The sequence below is a fragment of the Hesperophylax consimilis genome, chromosome 21 (genome assembly GCF_061612785.1).
Source record: "Hesperophylax consimilis isolate HC1 chromosome 21, BYU_Hcon_1.0, whole genome shotgun sequence".
Taxonomy (NCBI): domain Eukaryota; kingdom Metazoa; phylum Arthropoda; class Insecta; order Trichoptera; family Limnephilidae; genus Hesperophylax; species Hesperophylax consimilis.
Genome location: NC_142856.1, coordinates 9,289,653 through 9,312,476, shown reverse-complemented (window position 1 = coordinate 9,312,476; position 22,824 = coordinate 9,289,653).

Below are 22,824 nucleotides of genomic sequence, written 5' to 3'. Positions count from 1 at the left end.
TGTTTGCTGATATCGTACCGACGTGGCTGCCAAATACAAGTCATGGTAGGTATTTAAAAAAAAGTATTACGTCTATTAAAGTTGTACGTCTAAACTCTTTTCTGTTACGTATTATGTTGATTATGTTTTAAAACAATTTAAAAGTGAAATATTCAGTTATAATGTTATAATGAAGGACCGAAACGTCATTCACTGAACAAGCAATGCTGTAAGAAAACTCATAGAACTGTGCTACGTAATATTTTAAAAGGCGATTAATTATTAAATGCCAAAAGGAAAATGACTCGTTTTCAAAGGTATTTCGAAGTCTAATAGCTGTTAGTTGAGCATAAATGACGCTTTGAGCTGAAAAGCTCGTGTTGACCTAAAAATTGTTGACATAAAAGGCTGTGTAAATTTTAGACTCGATAGATCACCATTTTGTTATTGTCACTTCAGAACAAATTCAAAGAGTTTTTTTTGCCGATCAATGCGGGTCTATTTCAGGAAATGTTTTGTAAATGAGGAAAGGAAGATATGAAGTTCCTAGAAAGTTCCATTTCTTGGTTCATTCATCATTCTCATTCATTTTCCAGAAACTTGATACGTAATGTTGATACTGATAGTGTCTTCTACAGTGGAGGTAGTTATACTAATTTATGTTTTGTGTCTATAACTCGGATTCAATGTAACTCGGATTTGCTTTGAATTTAAGTGACATTTTTATTGTAGTATATAAATAAAATACTTTCGAATAGTGTAATATTTTATAGAAGATTTATTTTGGATGCACATTTCTTTAGTACTTTTAGGGCTGTCTAAAATATTTTTAACCAGAAAATTATTTAATTAAAAAGTCTACATTTGAAATTTCTATTTCTTAGGAAAAATCTTGACGGGAATAGTCAGATTTCGTGATTTATCAAGAGTCTGCGCTTTTTCACGGGTCTCAGCTAGTATCTAATATTATGTGCAGGATATTATTGTTTTTAGTAACATAGGTAAACAGAAATTTGTTAAAATTATTATAAATTTTAAAATGCTTATTTGCTCGATTCATTCAAACTTTCAAGCTTAAAGTTTTAAGCTTTCTGAATCATTTCCAAGACGAGTTCAGGAGCTTTTAAATACAGATTTTTGCATGTCGTATTGCCTTAAGGCGAAGCTTAGTGCTAAATCACTATTTTGATTAATCTTTATGTCGAATTGGTGAACATTATGAATACCAAAAAATATGCTTTAGATAAATTGAAGATTTTCCTATCGTTTGGTTGAGTAGAATACAAATAAAAAAAATTCAATTAAAAATATAAATGTAACATACTATAAAAAATATTTTTTCCAATAGAAATGTATGAACGCGTAAATGAAACAACTTTAAAAAAAAATTAGTATTATAGCTAAGTTTCACTTGATTATCTCTTTTTTGCTTTCTTATAAAATTATTTACAAAATAAATAAAAATAGTTTTGTGCTTGAAATCGAACTTTTCTTGACTCCAAGATTTTCACGGCCAAAAGTATTTTTGTTATTTGTTTTTGGGGTGTTATGCCGTGTTGGGCTAACTCCTTCTTTAGCCAATGTTTCGGACAGCATTGCAGTGTCCATCATCATCAAAAACATATAACAAAAAAAAGTTTCTTGACTCCGTTTGTCAAGTGATTTTAATGCCTATTGCCTACAATATAAGTTATACCAAGAATATACACATTGTTAACTTGTAGCTTTCTCTTAAGGATGACAAAGCAGTTTGTTTTGGCACCGTAGAAGTCGCTTTGAACGTGCAATAAGACAAAAAGTTTTTATTTAATTTATTTTTCAATGAATGAAATATAATATATAAAAATGAGTTAAATACTGCTGCTATAGACAATAATTTTATAAAGTATAGTCACATTATTGATTCTAACCTATACCTCATAGAAAATACTAACAATAAAATCAAACAAAGATTTCGGTACAGACGAGCTTTCACAATAAGAAAAGTTCGTTTCTCCCGCAAGGTTGCGCGCGCATGCGGACCAAGACAAGCGCAGATGTGCTTAAGGTGAATGTTCTGCACTCCGGAGGCAAGGGCTAGCAGCTAGCAGGCAGAATCTGAAGGCAGCGGCGGAAGGCTCTGGTTGCTTTGTTCCCGTCGGACCTGTGGAGGGCGATTGCGAGGGCGGGAGGATGAGGGGGGAGGTAGCCCTCAGGAATGTGGCTAACAATCCGCAATGTATATCGGGTCGGTCCTACTCACGACCGGGGTGTATGTCTTGTGCAATATAATGCAAGGATTTCTGCTATTCTGCATATTATTAATATATATTTATGTATAATTATTACACATCATATTACGTATTAAGGTTAAACGCGACGTTCGTTATAATCTACGCGTTCATAGTGGCGTTTGTTAAATTATTTTTTTAAATGCGCCCGTCATACGCAATATGAATAAATAGTTTTGTTCGTATAAAAACTAAATTATATCAAGAGAGGCATACAAATACAATATTAGATTGAATCACTGATACAATATTATATTTGTATACCTCTTTCTTGAAGGAATGGAATTTTTATACGTATGTAGGGGCGTAAAAAATAATTCATTTAAATATTGTAAAGCATAACTTGCAAAAAATGTAATTTAATAAAATAATTTAACTAACCCATAAACTAACCCCATCTAAGAACGCTTAGATTATAACAAACGTTTGCTAACCATTAGGGGTGTACTTTAAATATAAGGCATAGACATGGATTGGATTGAGTCACCGATACAATATTATATTTGAATGCTTTTCTTGAAATAATTGGGTTTTTTCGACAAAACTATTTATATACAGGGTTTTCCAATAAGAAATGTTATTTTGATATTCAATCGTAAAAGATCAATGGTTTCGTTGCTTGTGTGGTACGTAGCGCCGTCTTGTTGAAAGTAAACGTTGTCCAGATCAATACCATCCAATTCCGGCCATAAAAAAATCATTAATCATCTCTCAATAGCGCAATCCATTCATCGTAACTGTTGCTCCCGCCTCATTTCCGAAAAAGTAAGGTCCAACGACTCCGCAGGACCATAAACTGTATCAAACAGTCACACGTTTAGGATAGAGAGGCTTTTCAACAATAACTCTTGGGTTTTCCGAGCCCCAGATTCGACAATTTTGCATGTTGACGAAGCCACCGAGGTGAAAATGGGCCTCATCACTCAAGATGATTTGCATTTGATTCACTTAAGTAAATTTTAATAATTTCAATGCGTTGTTTAAGCGTGTATCGTACCATTTTTATTAATGGCGTAGTTTCTACTTGTCAAATGTCAAAAAATGACAGCTTCAAAAGTAACATCTACCGAAATAGCGGGCTATTCAAAATAACACCTCTTATTGGAAAACCCCGTTTAAAGCATAAATCGCAAAAAATGTTTTTACCTAAAAAATCTATGAAAGAGCAGTTTATGAATCATTTTAAGTATCCGTTAAGGCGAAGCTTAGTGCCAAATCACTATTTTGATTAATAACGAATTAGTGTACATTATGAATACCAAAAAATATGCTTTAGATAAATTGAAGATTTTCCAATCGCTTTGCTTGAGTAGAATACAAATAAAAAATAAATTACTCAATAAAAAATATAAATGCAAACTAGGAAAAAATATATTTTTTCAATAGAAATGTATGAACGCAAAAAGGAAACAACTAAGCTAAGATTATCTGTGACAGTTTCACTTGATTAACTTTTTTGCTTTCTTATAAAATTATTTACAAAACAAATAAAAACCAGTTTTGTGCTTGAAATGGAACGTATCTAGACTCCGTTTGTCAAGCGATTGTAATGCCTATTACCTACGATATAAGGTATACCAAGAATATACACATTATTGTCTTGTAGCTTTCTCTTAAACTGAAAGACAGCAATTTTTTAACGGGTTCTTTAAAAACTATAATTTTTTTACATTGTTTACTTTACTTTTCAGGGTTGGTACATTTATTTATTATTTAGGTATTTATTTATATATATATGGGAATAACTATTTACATTTAATAATGTCACATATACACCTCCTGACGACGTCCGTGGAAGAGTGATTGGCAGTTTTTTGGTGTCCGAAAAAGAGGTCACAGGTTCGTGTTATGCCACAGGTAATAGAAATTATGGAAATGGGCCATGAAACTTTTTTTGTATAAAATTGCGCCCACAAAATAATCGCTTTACTAGTCCCAAGGAGCAATCGTCTCCATGTCATCGACGATCGTCCTAAAAGCCTTTCATAAAAATCAGCCTTCTCACACGCCTTGTATATAAATGAAAAAGACATAAGATATAACAATTTTGACTGTCTGTAATCAACGTAAATTTCTTTCGAATTGGTGGCTCAAAAGTAATCACCCGATGTTCTTTTGCAGTATTTTTTTTTAATGATGTATTTTGGTACTGCTTGTTATTCCGCGTTCTTGCGGAGTAAACCAATTCATGTCTTGTTGATTTGTATGTTGCGTTTGTTTACTTCAAAAATGTAAAAACAGAATTGACATTTGGCGCCATATTCAAAAGTTATAGCGTTTTCCAATAGGGTGATTACTTTTACCTCACATGTCTTGTCGATTTGTATTCTGCTTTTGTTTACTTTACAAATGTCAAAACCTAATTGACATTTGGCGCCATTTTCAAAAGTTATAGAGTTTTCCAAAAGGGTCATTACTTTTGCCCTACATGTCTTGTCGATTTGTATTCTGCGTTTGTTTACTTCAAAAATGTCAAAATCGAATTGACATTTGGCGCCATTTCCAAAACTTATAGCGTTTTCCAATAGTGATTACTTTTGCCCATTTGTCTTGTACATTTGTATTTTGCGTTTATTTACTTTACAAATGTTAAAACTGAATTGACATTTGGCGTAGTTTGCAAAAGTTATAGCGTTTTCCAAAAGGGTGATTACTTTTGCCCCAACCTGTTTTATGGTAATAATCAGGTATAAATAATTAATATAACGCACGTAATGGTAATAAAATTTGCACAGAATGAGGTAGACGGTTTTGCACTTATTCGTTAATAATTTTACCTCGAAAATAATACGATATTATCGGAATAAAGTTATAAATTTTTTTGGCTACAAAAATTGTTTATACTTTTAAGAATAATTTAAAAATTTTACCATTTCAAAATTCAGGCTATTTTCGAAGTTATAGCAATTAGAAATGAGCGTGGCAGAGTCGGCCCGAAACTCCGTAGCGATCGGGCGAATATATATAGCCAACTTGAGAGTCCGACAGGAGACTTAAGAGCCCAGTAAATTGACAAGAACTGTTCAAAAGGAGACGGAGGACATCGCGGCTACAATGGAAGACCTCATCTACGGTTTAGGAATCGCAGAATGTAATTTAAAAAAAAAGGTTTTAACACGCTGAAGCCTTACTGTTTTTTTTTCTATTTTTCGTTTTCTTCGAAAATACTTTTTTCAAAATGTTGTGCAAGATATCTCGAGATCGACTTTTTTAAAAATTACAACACGATTTTTTTTATTTGATGTCACGCTCATAAGTAATACATTTCTTAATCTCAAAATTTCGATTTAAGTTTTTTTTTCTCACTTTTTATAAATAAGTTTTTTTTTTCAGACTGTGCCTCTCATATAAAATAAGTACGCCATCAGCAAAAAATTTCAAAAAAGGGTCCTACTTGATGGCTCACATCTCCGTAATTTTTTAAAATTTTTTTATTCGGTATTATTTCAAATGATTCATAAAACTAATATGTATATGTATAAAATTAATAAAATAGAATAATGGTCACTGTCACCCATCTTATTATAAGAAGCAAGTTATGACGTACGTGCCTTTCGAATGCTTCATGACGACTTGCATACGAGCTTTGCCTGGGAATACTTTGACATCGTTCGCCCATCTTACGCCTCTGTTTTCACTTACATACCAAACGCATAACTTTCATTGACTCCGTGCGCCGCGCGCTTTGATAACCATTTAATTTTGTAGCAAAGTTGTCGCGTGATTGGCAAACATCCTCGCTATATTATCTCGGTTATATTGCCACTAAACAGAGGTGTAATATATTCCGATTTCACAAAAAAAACTAACGTGGCCGGAAATAAATAAATGCTTTCCTCACCTAAGTCCCAGATACCTATATAGTCAAAGAAAGAGTTTCCACACTTGAAAATGTTCAATCAATTTCAACAAAAGTAAAAGAGACGCATACAGACACGCCCACAAAAACATCCATCTTTTTTACATCTTCAGTGTTTCATAATGCATATTTAGAAAATGGTCTTTCCTTAGTTTCCCTCCTAAGGAATTCTTAATAGGACAATAATAATAATTTATTTATTTTACGCCTATTAAGGCTTTTACATGGATTACATTGACATTGGCCTATGGATGTGAGGCGGGAACACTGACAGCAAAGTCTGCGGAACGGCTGGACACCTTCGAAAGAAAGGTACTTCGAAGAATCTTAGGAGCGGTGCGAGAGGGAGAGGCATGGAGAATCCGCCACAATAAGGAGCTATATGACATCTACCAAGCTCCCAGACTCTCTACTCATTTACGGCTCCAAAGACTAAGATGGGCCGGACATGTGCACCGAATGCCAAGCACACGTGTACCGAAGAAGGTTCTAACAGGACACCCGGGAGGCAAACGAAAGGCGGGCAGACCTAGGCTGAGATGGGAGGACGATGTCAGGAAAGATGCCAGAGGACTACTCCAGGTTGCAGATTGGAAGACGACGGCCGAGGACAGAGGGCGGTGGAGGCTCATGTTAAAGGAGGCCAAGGCTCGAAATGGGCTGTAGCGCCATTGAAGAAGAAGAAGAAGGCTTTTACATACATATATATATATTATTTAAAAATATTTACGAAATTGTACACGCGAATAGTGCAGGAAACGACTATTTAAAACAATTGCACATAAATAAATAGAAAGACAAAATATCACTGAACTTGATCCACACAGTATGTAGGCACAAAACATAAAAAATACAAAATATTTTTTTTCCTTTGTCGACAAAATTATTATGTGTTAGTCAAATTAAATACTTTTATTCAAATATTCCACTACTTGATGAAAAAAACTTCAATAAGGTATGCTTATATATTGAAATTGATGTACTAAATATATCAACAACATCGTAGTATTTGTTTCCTAGCTGTTGAATCCGTCGCATAGGAGTGTAATATTGGGACATTGATGTAGAATTGCTACAATAATACGGTAGGTACTGTTAATTTGTTAATATGCAAGTATTTGCGTTTTTTATGTGTATATTATATTATGACAACCGTCAAAAGCCAGTGAGAATATGACATCCCCAATTGGGGTATGTTGTGAGGTTGAAGATAGTGGAGAGGGAAAGGAGAGTGGGAAGAGGAAAGTGGGGATATCTGGCTATTCAGATCTGGTCACCAAACACGGCCAAAGCCGTTTCGAGGAAAAGATTTTAAATTCGGAATGGTGGTTTTTCACAAGGGTTATACTGATATACTGATAATAGTGATAAAATACATTAAATTATTTTTAATTAATAAATTGTTAAATAACCCAAATAGATAAAATTAAATTTACTTGTGTACTGCAGGTTTTGAACCCGCGACTTCCGGATTTGTGGCCAAAGAACGTAATCATTCACAAAAAAAGATAACACTTTCTACCTAAAATAGCGAAGTTACTACCCGAAATTTCAATTTATCATTTTCGCGTTTTCATCAAAAGACCACAAATTTCTGATCTCGACCCAAGAAAACACAGTTTTTCCTTTTTTAAAATTAAATAATTAGTACCATTATTTCTAAAGTACCTAGCATTTATTTTTTTAAATTGCTTCCATTTAGAAAATACTAAAATTTCTAAATTGTCTCCAAAATTGTGAATAATTGGCATTTTTTGCGACCTACATTTAATAATTAAAAATGAAAAATTAAATAAAACCCTCTTCACTTAAAGCACAGAAACTTTAAATAATTAATAAATATTAAAATAATATAATTAAAAGCACTAGCGTACAACCGTGATAAATCATGGGATATTATAACTGTAGGATTTTGTGAAGACGATCAGAAATATTCCATTTGAATGAACACCGACTTTAAAAATCATTATTTATATTTAGATCTGTGAAAAATGTTAACAAAACAAATACCCAATTCAGGCACAGAATCATTTATGTAATTTATTAAAATAAAATAATTTTGGTACCTAGTTTACCGCTTGTTTCGTAAGATTTATACCAGTTTCAATTTTGAAAATTAATGTTAAATACAACGCTCGTTATATTCTACGTGTTCATAGATGGCGCTAATTATTTGTTTAATTAAAATACGCTTTTTATTTTTACAAATGAATGTCCTGTATTTTGTAAGGTTGTTAGTAAAAAATTCTTTCAAGAAGGGCATACAAATACAATATTGGATTAATCATCGGTACAATATTTGTATTTTAAATTAACAAAACTAGATTTTCATATTAATATTGCGAATGACGGGCGTAAACAAATAATTCATCTTAATATTGTAATGCAACACCCACAAAAAGCGTATTTCAATAAAATCAATTAATTATTTTTATTTAATTATTTGAATATTATATTTAATTACAATGATGAATTATGGCCCATCTCACTAGGTGGGTAACGCCTGTGTTAAGATGGCAATTTACAGAGTGATGTTAACTAGGTTTTTGTTTACACAATATTATGAAATTGCCAGATAAAATAAAATCAGTATTTTTTTAAATTAATTCAATTCAAGAATTAATGTAGAATATGAAGACGAAGCGAGAATCATTTTAAGTAATTAATTAATAATATTTCAGTTCGACCAAAAGGCATAGTATAGGTATATAAACACAATTAATTATCAATGCCATCTATGAACACGTAGAATATAACGAGCGTCGCGTTTAACCCTAACAATTCATTGAACGTGAATAATTTTACACATTATTCAGGAATACGCATGAATATTTTACATTACCCATTCACTGACCACCAAAATTTGTATTTTGTTTGATTTTCGAAACAACAGGAAACCCTAGTGAGGACCGTGAAAAAAATATTTATGCATATATACTTTATAACTACATCATGTAAAAACTTTGCAATTGCAACTAATAAAAAAAACTTGCGAAGCACAATTCATTCATAAGCGAATTCTGTTGATTTGTTTTTATTGCGCTTCACTACCGCCATCTCTGAACGAGTATCGAAACCATATTTTCTTGATATTCATCAGATCTGTCAGTATAAACTTCCGGATTGTAATAAGAATGGTGGTCGAAGAAGATTGAATGAAAACTAAATTTAAAAGGTTTTTTTTTTAATAATATTAGATAAATTATATAGATTAGGAAAATTCAAGAGTTGGGGTCGTAGACTCAGTTTGTTCTTTTCTGGGGCTTTGTGGATCCGAATTGATTGTAATTGGTATTTTTATTTTATTTTATTTATTTTGGAAAACCAACAATTAAATTATTTTGCAATGTGTAGTGAAATATGTTTAATAATTTTAACGATTGACGTATCTTATTTTTTGTGAATATACAAGACAAAAGTGTTGTACTAGCATATTGGGTTGTAATGTTGAGGGGGAAAAAAGAGGAAAAGGGGAAAACAGGAAAAGGGGAATAAAGGAAAATGAGAAAAAAGAAAAAGGGGTAAAAGGAAAAGGAGAAAAAAGGAATAGGAGAAAAAAGGAAAGGAGGAAAAAGGAAAAGGGAAAAAAAAGAAAAGTAGAAAAAAGGAAAAGGAGAAAAAAGGAAAAGGGGATGGATCTAATATGATTTAAGATTTTCACGGCCAAAAGTATTTTTGTTATTTGTTTTTGGGGTATTATGCCGTGTTGCGCTAACTCCTTCTTTAGCCAACGTTTCGGACAGCATTGCAGTGTCCATCATCAGGGCAGATGTGTTATTTGGGATGGATCTAGTCTGTCTTGAGTAATATGTATTGTGTGAATGTTATTTACTGATTTTACGTTTAAAAATGTGTTGTGCTGTGTTAAATAAGTCTAATTCACAGTATGACGTGTTAAACATTTATGAAGTGTAGTCAATAAAAGTGTTTTGTTTTAAGTTAGTGTTGCATTGAGGAACGTTTGATGTATGGTTTTGTCTGATGGGCACTCTTAATTGGATAATTCTTACCGTAGGTCACGCAATTAGAGTTGAGGTGAATAACACTTAAGTAGGTTTGTGTGTATTGGTGCACATGTAATATGAATACTTTTCAGACAAGGATGTCCTTGTCCAACGTCACTGAGAAACAGCCTACTTGTTTTTCTCTGAGGGGTAATGTAATCTTTGGGGATGCTGTGGAAGAAGTTAACAAGGGTCTTGAAGAGACCTATGTTGTAAGAGAGAGAAAACTAGAGGCCTGTAATAGTTCCACCGCCGAGTTGTTGAACTCTAAACGAGTTGTAGAAACGACCCGTTCTCATTTGACCAATGTCAACAGTGTACAAATATTGGGCGCGCGTTGGCACCGGTGTCGAATGCATCCGTGGCGCTCGTACCTCGAAGCATCTTCCGTTTAAATACAGGTAGAACAAGGACAATATTTCTATCATACGCCTCTTTTCTAATGATTTCAATCTGTTTGAGATTGGGGAATCTACCAAACGGACAATTTGCGAGAAAGGGAAAACATGCGTATATGATAATCAAATTTAAAAACCTCGAGAATTTATTACAAGTATTTTTCGGTGACCGGATAAATCATCACAATGATTATTCATAAAATCTTTAAAAAGTTATATAAAGTCATGGAAAGTTATGAAACAAAAACTTTATTAACTGGGTTAAGTGGGTTAGGTTAGGTTAGGTTAATTTTTTTTTCATCGTTTCTAGTGACTTTATATCATTTTTTAAAAGTGTGTTGAATTGTCACTGTGTTGAGTTATCATGGAACTGTATTTTTCATTGTGTTTTCATTATTTTGAAACGTTTTGTCTATTTTTACTGATTTAAAAAAAAAACAAGTTTTTAACATGCTGTATGCAAGCAATGCCTTTGTGTGAGTACTGCGTTAGTCTCAACTCAGGTTGCGAGGTAGTTTGAGAATAGTCAAAACAATAATTATGTAAAATCAGAAAATTTTGGCAAAACGCTTGCGTTTTCTTAATTTGCGAATTGACATTATTTTAAATAAAATTAATAAATTTATAACCACCATTATTTAAAAAAAAGGATCGACGTGTTTCAAAACCAATGGTTTCTCCATTATCTTGACAAATAATCTATTGGTTTTGAAACTTATTCATTCTTTTTGATTAAATATTGGTGATTACAAAGTTATTACGTGTCAAAAGTGAATAACTGATGTTTAAAAAAATTGTTCATTTGGGCTGTAACCTGTGGTAAGTAAGACAGGTTTACTGTGAATCATCGAACACTGTGATTCATACATTATTTTCGAGTTTCAAGAAAGAACTGACGCTTTTCGAGGGATTTCCCGCGGCTAAGGGCAACTTCGGATCTGCCCTTATGAAAAGTTACGTCATCTGAAGTTCGGAAAATACCCGATTTCTGGAAAACACAAATGCTGTCGAATTTTTCGTCAAACACTCTACAAGTATCGATTTGATTTATAAAAGTTTACCAATGGGTACGAACTTGTAGGGTTTCCTTCTGCCGTTTCGTTGATTATTAATATGCATAACCATTCTTTATAATAAATTAGCAGTAGGTTATAATAAATCACGGGATATTATAATAATTGTATGTTTTGTGAATCAGAAAGTATTTCTAAATATATTTGGGCCAGGATTGTTCCCTATCAACAAAATAATTGAACAAGTTCAGAAATTCACCATTCGTAAATAAATTTGTTCCTTAATAATCTTTAAAACCATTAACCAATTTGAGATTTGTCAATGACAACAAAAGAAATACACATTTCAATTACTTAAATATTATTATTAAGTATTGAAATAATATATTTTTTTATCTTCATCAGTTCCAATAATTTTACGCACTACGCAAGAATACGGAGGAATTTCATATCACACATCCGTGCACCGACAACCTCAATTACTATGGTTAAAATAAAATTTTCAAATGTGTCAAATTGTACTGGGGTTATCTTGGAATAGTTTTTAAAAGACAGTATTTTTAATTTTCTGTATTTGGAAATTCGCTAAATAAAACTTTCATGGTATTTTAATTTTGTTTAACTATTGTGTTTTTTATTTCATTGGTTTGTCCAGACAACCAGACAAGGCAAAAGTCCGTATCGTGACGTTCGAAATATTATTATTAACAGATCGTCTGGTTGAGGAAACGAAATTATTAATTACTAGGATTTCTTCAAACCAAGCGTCGTTACGAAAGATAAAGGCTTTTGAAAAGAGAATACAAAAGCCAACCCTCAGGCTTTACACAACTTTTACACATAGGGTGACTAATGTAAAGGTTTTCCAAGATTACTCAATTGATTATCCAGGGGTACGCTGAAAAAGTAGTTCCAGAAAGAGGTCGTATGCACGTCATCGACTATCGTCCAAAAACTGCCTTCTCACACGTATGTATGAAAACAAAAAAGACAGAAGATTATTAGGTATAAGATGTAAACTCTTATAACTAAATAAAATATACATTAAAAAAAAGAAGAGAGTTTATTGTTTCTTTACATTGTATTTTTTTAAAGTGAGAATTTTAACCTCACTAGAACAAGCCTGGGTTGAGGTTAATAATTTCACAAAATAATGAAAATAACACAAAGATTTTATGTATTGAGAGAACAATATTATTGTATTAATGATTCTACGAATTGGGTACCTACAAGGTACTTATTAAGCTAATTCCAGCCAATTCATTTCAGTCTAATGTAGTAAACATGTAGGGTTACCATGGTGTTTGATTGTAAAAAAATTATAATAAACTATTATATTAAAAAGGATCAGAGAGAGGGAAAAAAAGAATGACAGGGATGAAAAAATATACAAATATAACATATTATGCCATTAATTTAAAAGGACAAAGATGACCAAAAAATATTGGCAATCCTCGGCTAGCACAAATAGTTTAACATTCTTTTTAAAAGTACAAGGAATTTGATGACTTCTTGTGTTCTGGAAGGCTATTAAATAGAACAAATATATTATTTGACCAAATGAAGATTAAGTGTGAATTGCCACAAAGTTCAGACCAGAGCCATTTCTTGTATTACGAATTTGCTGGGTTCTTTTTGCAATACTAATATTGTTAAAAATCTGCAAAGCGTTTGTGTACACATAAATAGTTGTTTTAAATTCATGACATTACATTCCTTGTAAAGGAACTGTGTAGGATACCTGAATTTTTCTTGTACATAACATTGAGTATCAGTGTTTTGCCCAATATTAAGTTGTTCTATAATAGTCTTCGGGTAGGAAACCCAGCACACTAAAATATAGATACTAGTGGAATGGCTTTATAAAATCTATTCCCATGGAAATTTCGCAAACGTATGCTTCTTTCGAATTTTAGAACGATTATGGTATTGCCAGTTATAAAAACAAGCATTTTTTCTCGTTAAGTCATAAAACGCATGGTAACAATGGTACCAAACCTTAAAAAACATTGTACATTCGTTGTAAACATTACTATATATTTAATACAATGTTATTGTGCGGGAACTTTTAACTTATTAGACTTATAACACTAGATGCAATTGTCATCTGTGAACAGTCAATTTTGAATGTTGGTACAATAAATTTCTTTTTTTGCTTTGTGAAAATTCGAATTCCATGTTTATTATTTGGGTAGCTTCACAAAATTTGAACAATTAATGTTGATTTTCAAATTCTATGAAGGTTCTATTATACTTACATTATTGACCAGTTGCTGCACAAAACTGAAATAGTAACAGAATTTGTATAGAACCTTCACAGAACTTGAAAATCAACTTTCAAATTTGTTGATTTGTTCAAATTCTGTGATACAACCCGTCTTTAATATAACAAATTCAAATTTATTTAGATACGATTTTAAACAAATACCTACAATATCTTCAGACAAACATTTCGCCTGAACAAGTAAATATGTAAGTACATATAAATTTTAAAAATCTTTACTACCTCGCGTATTTCGATTCCACATATTAATTATAGATCATTGTAGAAATGTACTTTATATTTTTATAGCTCCCTTCGAGATGATTTTGTACAAAATTTTGCGTTATACAAATCATCCAAATATTGTTATTCATCCAAATAAAATTATATTTGTCGTAATCATCGATGTAGGTTATTAATATAATATCCTACTGTATAGGTCCCTGTAATTATAGAAGAAGGTCATTATAACCCATCAATATTATACTATGAAATACAACATACTTCTCATTGGAATGATTCGTGATGACGTACATACGAGCTCTGTATGGGACTACTATATTAGATGACGATGAAGAGGTAAAAATCATTTCTAATGGTATAGAAATTTAAGTGACTTCTATATTAGATGACGATGAAGAGGTAAAAATCATTTCAAATGGTATAGAAATTTAAGTGAATACTATATTAGATGACGATGAAGAGGTTAAAATCATTTCAAATGGTATAGAAATTTAAGTGAATACTATATTAGATGACGATGAAGAGGTAAAAATCATTTCAAATGGTATAGAAATTTAAGTGACTTCTATATTATATGACGATGAAGAGGTAAAAATCATTTCAAATGGTATAGAAATTTAAGTGAATACTATATTAGATGACGATGAAGAGGTAAAAATCATTTCAAATGGTATAGAAATTTAAGTGACTACTATATTATATGACGATGAAGAGGTAAAAATCATTTCAAATGGTATAGAAATTTAAGTGACTGGTATGAGGTACCGTTTTGAGCTGCAGTTGATTGATGACCTCTGATGGAAGAGGGTACCAGAATGTAAATAATTTTAATTCTACGCAGGTGTCTCATCTCTGGGGATTCTATGTGAAAAGACAATTTAATAAGAACAAGGACAGAAGAAAAATAAGGATCAGATCGGAGCCGGGCTGCCTGGCGAAAAATGTCAAATGAATTTACAAATAGCACACGCGTTTGGCATGAGGCGAGACCATTGATGTATTATACTTTAGTCAATGGGCGTTACCCCTTGTTAATCACATGTTACAAGTGTTATGCAAACCCGTCACAGGGTAGTCTGAATCTTGACAAATCAGTTTCATTTTTGAAAACGACTTTTAAAATAATTTTCTCCTAATTATCTCTTGAAATGTTATATTACAAGTAGGTACTTCATCGTTTTATGAATTCTTCACAAAATCCGTTACAATTTTGAAAGTGACACTTAAATTCAATGAAAATTTGAGTTCATTGAATTTACGCAGAATGGACAGACAAAGGAAATTAGTATTTTGATGATATTTGATGTTTTATTACAAATTTATTGTATTTGTTTAAAAAAACTGTAAAATATATATTTACATATATCGCTTCGTAAGATGCGCATAATCTGAGAATATTTTTATTCCTCCAACTTCTATCACAAAGCGATAAATGTTGTTTATATACAATAATATTGATTTTTTAAAGTAAATCTCTGAAATTATAATCCACCTATATTGAAAGAGATTAATTTATACGTGCCTAACCAGTATACTTGTGGGAGATCCTATGATCCGAAAGCGAGGACTTCTATCTATCAGAACGCCCCAATCAACAAAGCAACTCAACTTGAACATTTACGTTTTACGTCTCGAAAGTTTGACAACTATCTTTTGACGCTTGTCACAAATGGTAAAACTACACGGCTGAACTTTTTATACTAATACGTACCTTAAATTTGTAATCTTTTCCGTAACATACTCGTATTGGTTTGCAACCGTTGTATGGAGATCATGGAAAAAAATAATGCAAGTTTGAGCTGTAAGCTGGAACAGGATTTAACCTGCGACACCCTAGTCTTTGAAAAACTCAGCCACTAAACCAGGAAATACACACAGGTCCTTTAACACTTACATTTTTAAAAGAGCAATTTTTATAACTTTTTTTATTTTCTGCCACTTGGGCGCCATTGCGCGGGTGATGCCGCAACCTGTGTTACATGTTAAGCCCATGACGCCTGGAATCCCTTTTCCGGGTTATAACTTATCCCGGGCATTATGCAAGTGTGCCGTTCACATCTACACGTGTCTATGACGCGCTGCAGAGCACGTGTCACGCCGGGCCATCGATTAACGGAGTTCATGTCACCATATTGATCCAGGCGCTTTGTATAGGGCGGGTGAAAGGGTACACTGGTACAGTAGGTAGCAAGGTCTAATGTAAACATATTACGGTATGCAGTAGCAACGGATTAATGAAACTTATTACTATGTTGCATTTTTGGATCATCAGCGTCTCTGATAGGAAAGAGCTCTAACAAATGCAAAACATTTTCAATAATCAGACTTAACAATATTATACGTTGATTTGAGTTGAGTTGGCAGAGGTGATTTCGGTTGGTTGGGTTGATTCGGGTTGATTTAGGTGGGGTCGTGTCGGTTCGGGTCAGTTTGGGTCGAGAAAAGTTGGGTCGGGATGGGTCTGGAATGTACAAATCGGGTTGGGTTAGTCGGGTCGGGATAGTTTGGGTCAGTCTGTGTTTCGATGGCTCTTGGAAATTGCAATTTTGGCAACCAAATTATGGAAGGAGGATATTAAGAAACGGGAAGAAGAATGGTCCACCTGGGAGATTGCCACCAGAATATTGAAATAGAACCATCTTGTGGTGGATATCATTTTATTCTCTCATATGCACTAAGCCTCCACAGCGAATAGAGCGGGAGCACACAGAGAGCGGTCAGGAGTTCCGAGTTCCGAGTTCCGCGTTCGGCGTTCATTAGAATGTACTGATACCATAACAACAACGCACACAGCGGGCAGTCAGACCGCGGCGGTCAAAACGGAATATCGCGTTCTAAGAGTTCTTTTCCCGCCAAGGCAGAGAACGCCAGAACGCCGCGATGTCTGAGGTTACAAACAAGGAAAAGTTTATTGAATTGGTTAGGGAAAGGAGTTTATTATACGATTTAAGTTATGTAAATTATTTATTCGTATATTTTTTTATTATTTATAAATATTCTAATGTCTTTTCTTATCCTTAATAAATAAATACATACCTTAAAAATACAGCCAGCCTTTATTTTGATGAAACACAGTTCCTCCAGTTAGTATTTTGTTTTTCGATATCGGGTTGTATGATGTTATACAATTCATTAAAACTAAATCGACATTCGAAAATAAATATAAAATCGCTGTTCATCTTTAAGTAAATCCTGAAAAATACTAGTAAATTCGCCTTGTTCTTCTCGAGTTGTGTTGATTGGGTGCACCCAATACTTCCTTTTCTTTTTAGAAGCTGCTAAGCTCCACAAGAGCAATAATTCTTCATCGGATGATGAACTTTCTCGTGACATGTTGCATATGCAAAGACCCAAACGAAACTAGAACGCGAGAATTTGAACGCCGCTTGTGTGCTTTGGAACTCTTGAGCGGTCAACGGTCACTAGAACGCAGAACTCTGACCGCTCTCTGTGTGCTCCCGCTCTGAATTCGCTGTGGAGGCTTAGTGTATATGAGAGAATAAAATGATATCCACCACAAGATGGTTCTATTTCAATATTCTGGTGGCAATCTCCCAGGTGGACCATTCAGTTCTTCTTTTGTGCGTACCGCGGAGTTGAACTTGTCACTACTTGTAAGTTGCTTGTTGAACGATTAAAATTGTACTAAATATCAGCACTATAGCTTCTAGCGATGACAAAAGGATGGAGGTAGATATTAACATTGACATAAATACAAAGACGCCTTATTTATTTATTTACAAACGGACCATGTCCAATTTCAACACATTACATATTACATGAAGTTAAGTTAGTAATGAGTTGGGTATTCAAGCGATAGATGACACCAGTCATAAAGCTTACTCCAGTGTCCGACAAATGTCGCTAGAGTGTAGCAATTGCCTGTGGGGTATCATTGTCAGACATCAAGTTTCTAGAAAGAGAGAATTACCAACCCTCGGGTAATGAACAGTGTAGCTAAATTCAGACTAATTTATTGTAACTTAAATACACGCAATTATTGTAAAGAACCTTTTACTTTATCAAGAGTTCCCAACACACTAAATCTGCAAGTGAAGGCAGAGATATTACAAATATAAAATATTATTTTCGTAATAACCTCATTGAATATCATATACCCATAAAAGCTACTCATTATAAAACCCTGTTTAAATGTAACAATTCCAGGACAGCATTTCAAACACTCGCTTGTACCTAGATTACATGAAGTTAGTAATAGGTACGCAGATATAGCGGATCTGTTTAAATGCACAGAAGCTAGGTACAAAACGGCTGTACTATTATATCTACTAAATCGTTATTAATTAAACCCAAGTCTACTCATATTTGTTTATAATATTTTGTATGTACTTGTATCTCCTTCTAGAGCTTGTATTCATTTTATACTTTCTATCGTCATTTTATGATCAAATGCCACAGTCGAATGTTATTTTTGTTTTAATTATAACTAGTGTTCGATTATGCTTATATTCTGTGATATTTAATTATTGTGTATGGTATATTTATACCGTTGATATTAAAAAAAAAACATTGTATTTTTCTATGAAAGACAAACACTTTAATACAGCTGAACCATGATTGGTATCTTTTCTAGATTATTATATTATGTTTATGGTTACATCGTCACATTTGAATTTATGATATGAAAAAAATGGAAAACATAGAACGATGGAGTATAATTTTTTTTAATATCCTGTTACAAACTCATGTATTCCTTAAAAAAGCTCGTACCCTTCCAAATATCGAAAGTTGGATAGTAGAAAGGGTTATAGTATTTTTTACTTTATTTCGGTGACTAACGCATTGTTAATTTTACTTTATTTTGGTGACTAACGGATTGTTTATTTTACTTTATTTCGGTGACTATCGCATTGTTAATTTTACTTTATTTCGGTGACTAACGGATTGTTTATTTTACTTTATTTCGGTGACTAACGCATTGTTTATTTTACTTTATTTCGGTGACTAACGGATTTTTTATTTTACTTTATTTCGGTGACTAACGGATTGTTTATTTTACTTTATTTCGGTGACTAACGCACGTCTGTCTCGACACAGGTGTACCCCAGTGAGACAGATGTCGATAAATACACGTAAAAAACTTTATATTGATAGAAAAATAAATAAATAAAAATAAATTGTTAATTTTACTTCATTTCGGTGACTAACGGATTGTTTATTTTACTTTATTTCGGTGACTAACGCATTGTTCATTTTACTTTATTTCGGTGACTAACGCATTGTTCATTTTACTTTATTTCGATGACTAGCGCATTGTATATTTTACTTTATTTCGGTGACTAACGCATTGTATATTTTACTTTATTTTGGTGACTAACGCATTGTATATTTTAGGAGCGAAGAACCAGAATTTTCAAGTATTTTTATTATTGTTATCCATACAGTACTTAATTAAACCAGCCTACCTATGAAATATTAAAAGAACCGTACTAGTACCTACTCAATTATGAACCTTTTACAAAAAACTTCTGTGTTCAGTCATCCAATTATTACTTTTAAAGCTACTCTTCGCAAAAGTCGGTCAATTTAGTGACATTAGTTTGTACGTTAACTACCGCTGAAATGTAGTTGTAAGATATTAACAAGTAAGTCACGTACTCTTCTGATTATAATATTAACAACAGGTGAGCCTCTAGGCACACCCATCCCATTCAACCCCCAACCCTTACTACAACTAGAACTAAGACCGCTTCGAAAAGTAAGCCCATGAGACAAAAGAGGTAAAGCATCCATGGGCTCAAAGTGACTCTCAACTAAAATACTTGATGTCTCGTGACCTTTTGGTGTGGGGTCTAGGATTGTACGAAACTAAGGGCAGTGGTTAATTTGGAAACTGGGTTTAATATTGAATAACTGGGTATTTTCGGTGGTGACGTCACAATGCGCAAAGAGAAACACGGTAGTGCGGAAAATTATAATGAAGCCATTTTAATTAAATGTATTCAATATGTTCTGTTATGTAACATTGGTGAAATACATAGATAGAACTTACCGTTACCGACTTCAGTTTTTTTAGATCCTTTACGTATATAATCTCTTCCTTTTACTTCCAAAACGGAGAAAAATGAGTACCACTTTTTTATTACGATACTGTTAAAACTGTGACAGAATAATCATTTCCCAATAAAATGTTAGTCCAATAACTCCAGCCAGTAACACTGTTCACGCGGATGCCGTTGTAAAAATAAATATAATGGACGAGATGCGTAACTATTATTCTTATGAAGAACACGTGTTCCGATTTCCTCATAACATATTCGCCCTTTACTGATAGTTTGTTATGAAATTTGTCAAATCGTTCGTTATACTGCCGCGGTAAGTAAATACACAGTAATTCGCATGGGAGTCATTCTCCAGAATCAGGGGTCCAAGTTTTGCACTTTTGTTAAACTTTTAGTATACCTATACTTGGCTTAAGGTACTGATTTTTAGTCAAAATACTTGAAGATACTTGTTCTATATTATCTGTTTTAAAAAATTTGTAAAATCTAATAATATCTGTTTAAAATATGCTATTTTCTGTTTTTACTTAACAATGGTAGTGCCTTTAAGTAAGTGAAGAAGCAATTTAAATATAATACGTCACAAGAGTCGCAACTACTCTGGACCAGTGAGACTATGGCATCCCCGAAAAGGGTATGTTGTAAGGTGATAGGAGTGGGGAGGGGAAGGAGATGAGACGAGAACTTTGGGATTGCCTGACTATTTAGATCTAGGTATCCATCAAACACGTCTAAAGTCATTTCAAGCAAAGTTTTTATTTCCTCATTTTAATCTACCAGCTCGCCGCAAATACATTTTATTTTCTCATATTGTTGTGGTGGTTATTGTGCTTTTTGTCGTGGTTGTTATTTGTTGGTAGTGGTGTTGGTTGTGGTGGTGGTTATGGTGATGGTTATTATAGTGGTTGTTTTTGGTGGTAGTTGTTTGGCGGTAGTGGTGGTGGTTGTGGTGGCAGTAATGGTGGTGGTTGTGGTAGTGGTTATGTGGTTATTGTGTAAGTTGTTGTAGTGGTATTTGTTTGATGGTTATGGTGATGGTTATTTCGAAGGTCGTTGTGGTGATGGTTGTGGTGATGGTTATGGTGGCGGTTATTGTGGTGTTTGTTTTATTGTTGTGGTTGTTTGGTGGTAGTGATTGGGTGGTTGTAATTGTGGTGGTTGTTGTTAGGTGGTTGTGTTGTTGGATGTGGTAGTGATTGTGATGGTAGTTATGGTGGTAGTTGTTGTTGTGGTAGTTGTTTGGCAGTTGTGGTGGTGGTTGTCTTGGTGGTTATTGTGGTGGTAGTATTTTTGGATGTTATTGTGATGGTTATTATCGTGGTTTTTGTTTGGTGGTTGTGGTGTTCGTACATGTAAGTTTAGTGTATACACGCTGTAATTTCAGCTCAGGAACTGTGTATTTATTTTCAGAAACAGGAATACTGCGTCTTTACCTACAAATAGAGGTAAAATTGGGATAACATCTAAAAAAAAAAACATTTTTTTACTAGAAAAAGGATTTATTCGAAAAAATATTTTGGTCAAACATTAAAAATTCGATACTTAACTTCCCATACTCGACTAAAGGTTGTTAATTAATTCGTTTTTAGTTACGACGGCCGTATGGGCCTCCAGTCTCATTTTTAACAGGAAAACGAACAATTTGACCAGATTTTTAAAAAATTTAAAATATAACATATCATTAAGTTTTCTCCGTCCACCCATATTATTAAACATTCTAATTTCTATTTTCAGTGATTTAAAATTGTAAAATAATTCAAGTTCAATCATTAAATCGATTTAAATCATTCCAGGTAAGCAATAAAGTAGATACCAACAATATTTTATTTATTAATAATTCTTTATTTGGAATGTCTAATAATAATATTATAATAATACGTGTTTATTGTCTTCATTTTTTTGTAACAAATAGGGATAGTGATATCCTCACTGGAATCTCCGGTGCTGAGGATTTCACTAACATACTAGTAAAATTTAGTAGTCTGCTTCATTTGTTTAAATGTTCAACAGATGTAGTATTTTTTAAAGTTTACTTCATTTGAACATCCAAATGTTTTCACATAAGGGTAGGTACATATGCACGGAAAAAATAACTATTGCTATTTTATTAAGAATCTCTTAAAATTTTTTTCAAATGAAAAAAAAAATAAATACGTATTTTTTAAAACATAAGTTAGGAAGTAAGTGAGTTAAGAAAATACGCAAAGGCACTGCCTGTGCGTAGTAATACAAATTATTTAATTATTGAAGATAATATTAGTGATTTCCTAACAAAAATCTGAAACAGAATAATCAGAAAAGGATACGGTCACATCTAGGATTCGAACCCGGGACCCTTGCCTTGCCGGGGCACGGTGCCCCGATTTCTGATTTTTCTGTTTCAGATTTTCGTTGAGAAATCGCTAATATTGTCTTCAATAATAAAATATTACACTTTGAGGTTTTACTCAATAAAGTTATTCCAAAAAATAAATACAAATTATTTATTTATTATTATATTATCAAGGAAAATCGATAAAATATTCATAAATCGATAAGTCCTATTATTTTATCGTGATAATTAAATCGATTTGTCACATATAACATCGATATGACATGATACTTTTATGAACATTATGAGATGGTTATGCGATGGATAAAGTGGTTTTTTGTGGTTTTCCTTTTGAATCAAGAAATAATTACAAACTTTCAACAGAGTTTTCTTATTTGAAACATCAAAGTTTCAATGACTAATGAAACTTCTGAATTCAGGATACAAAACATAATTGCTGG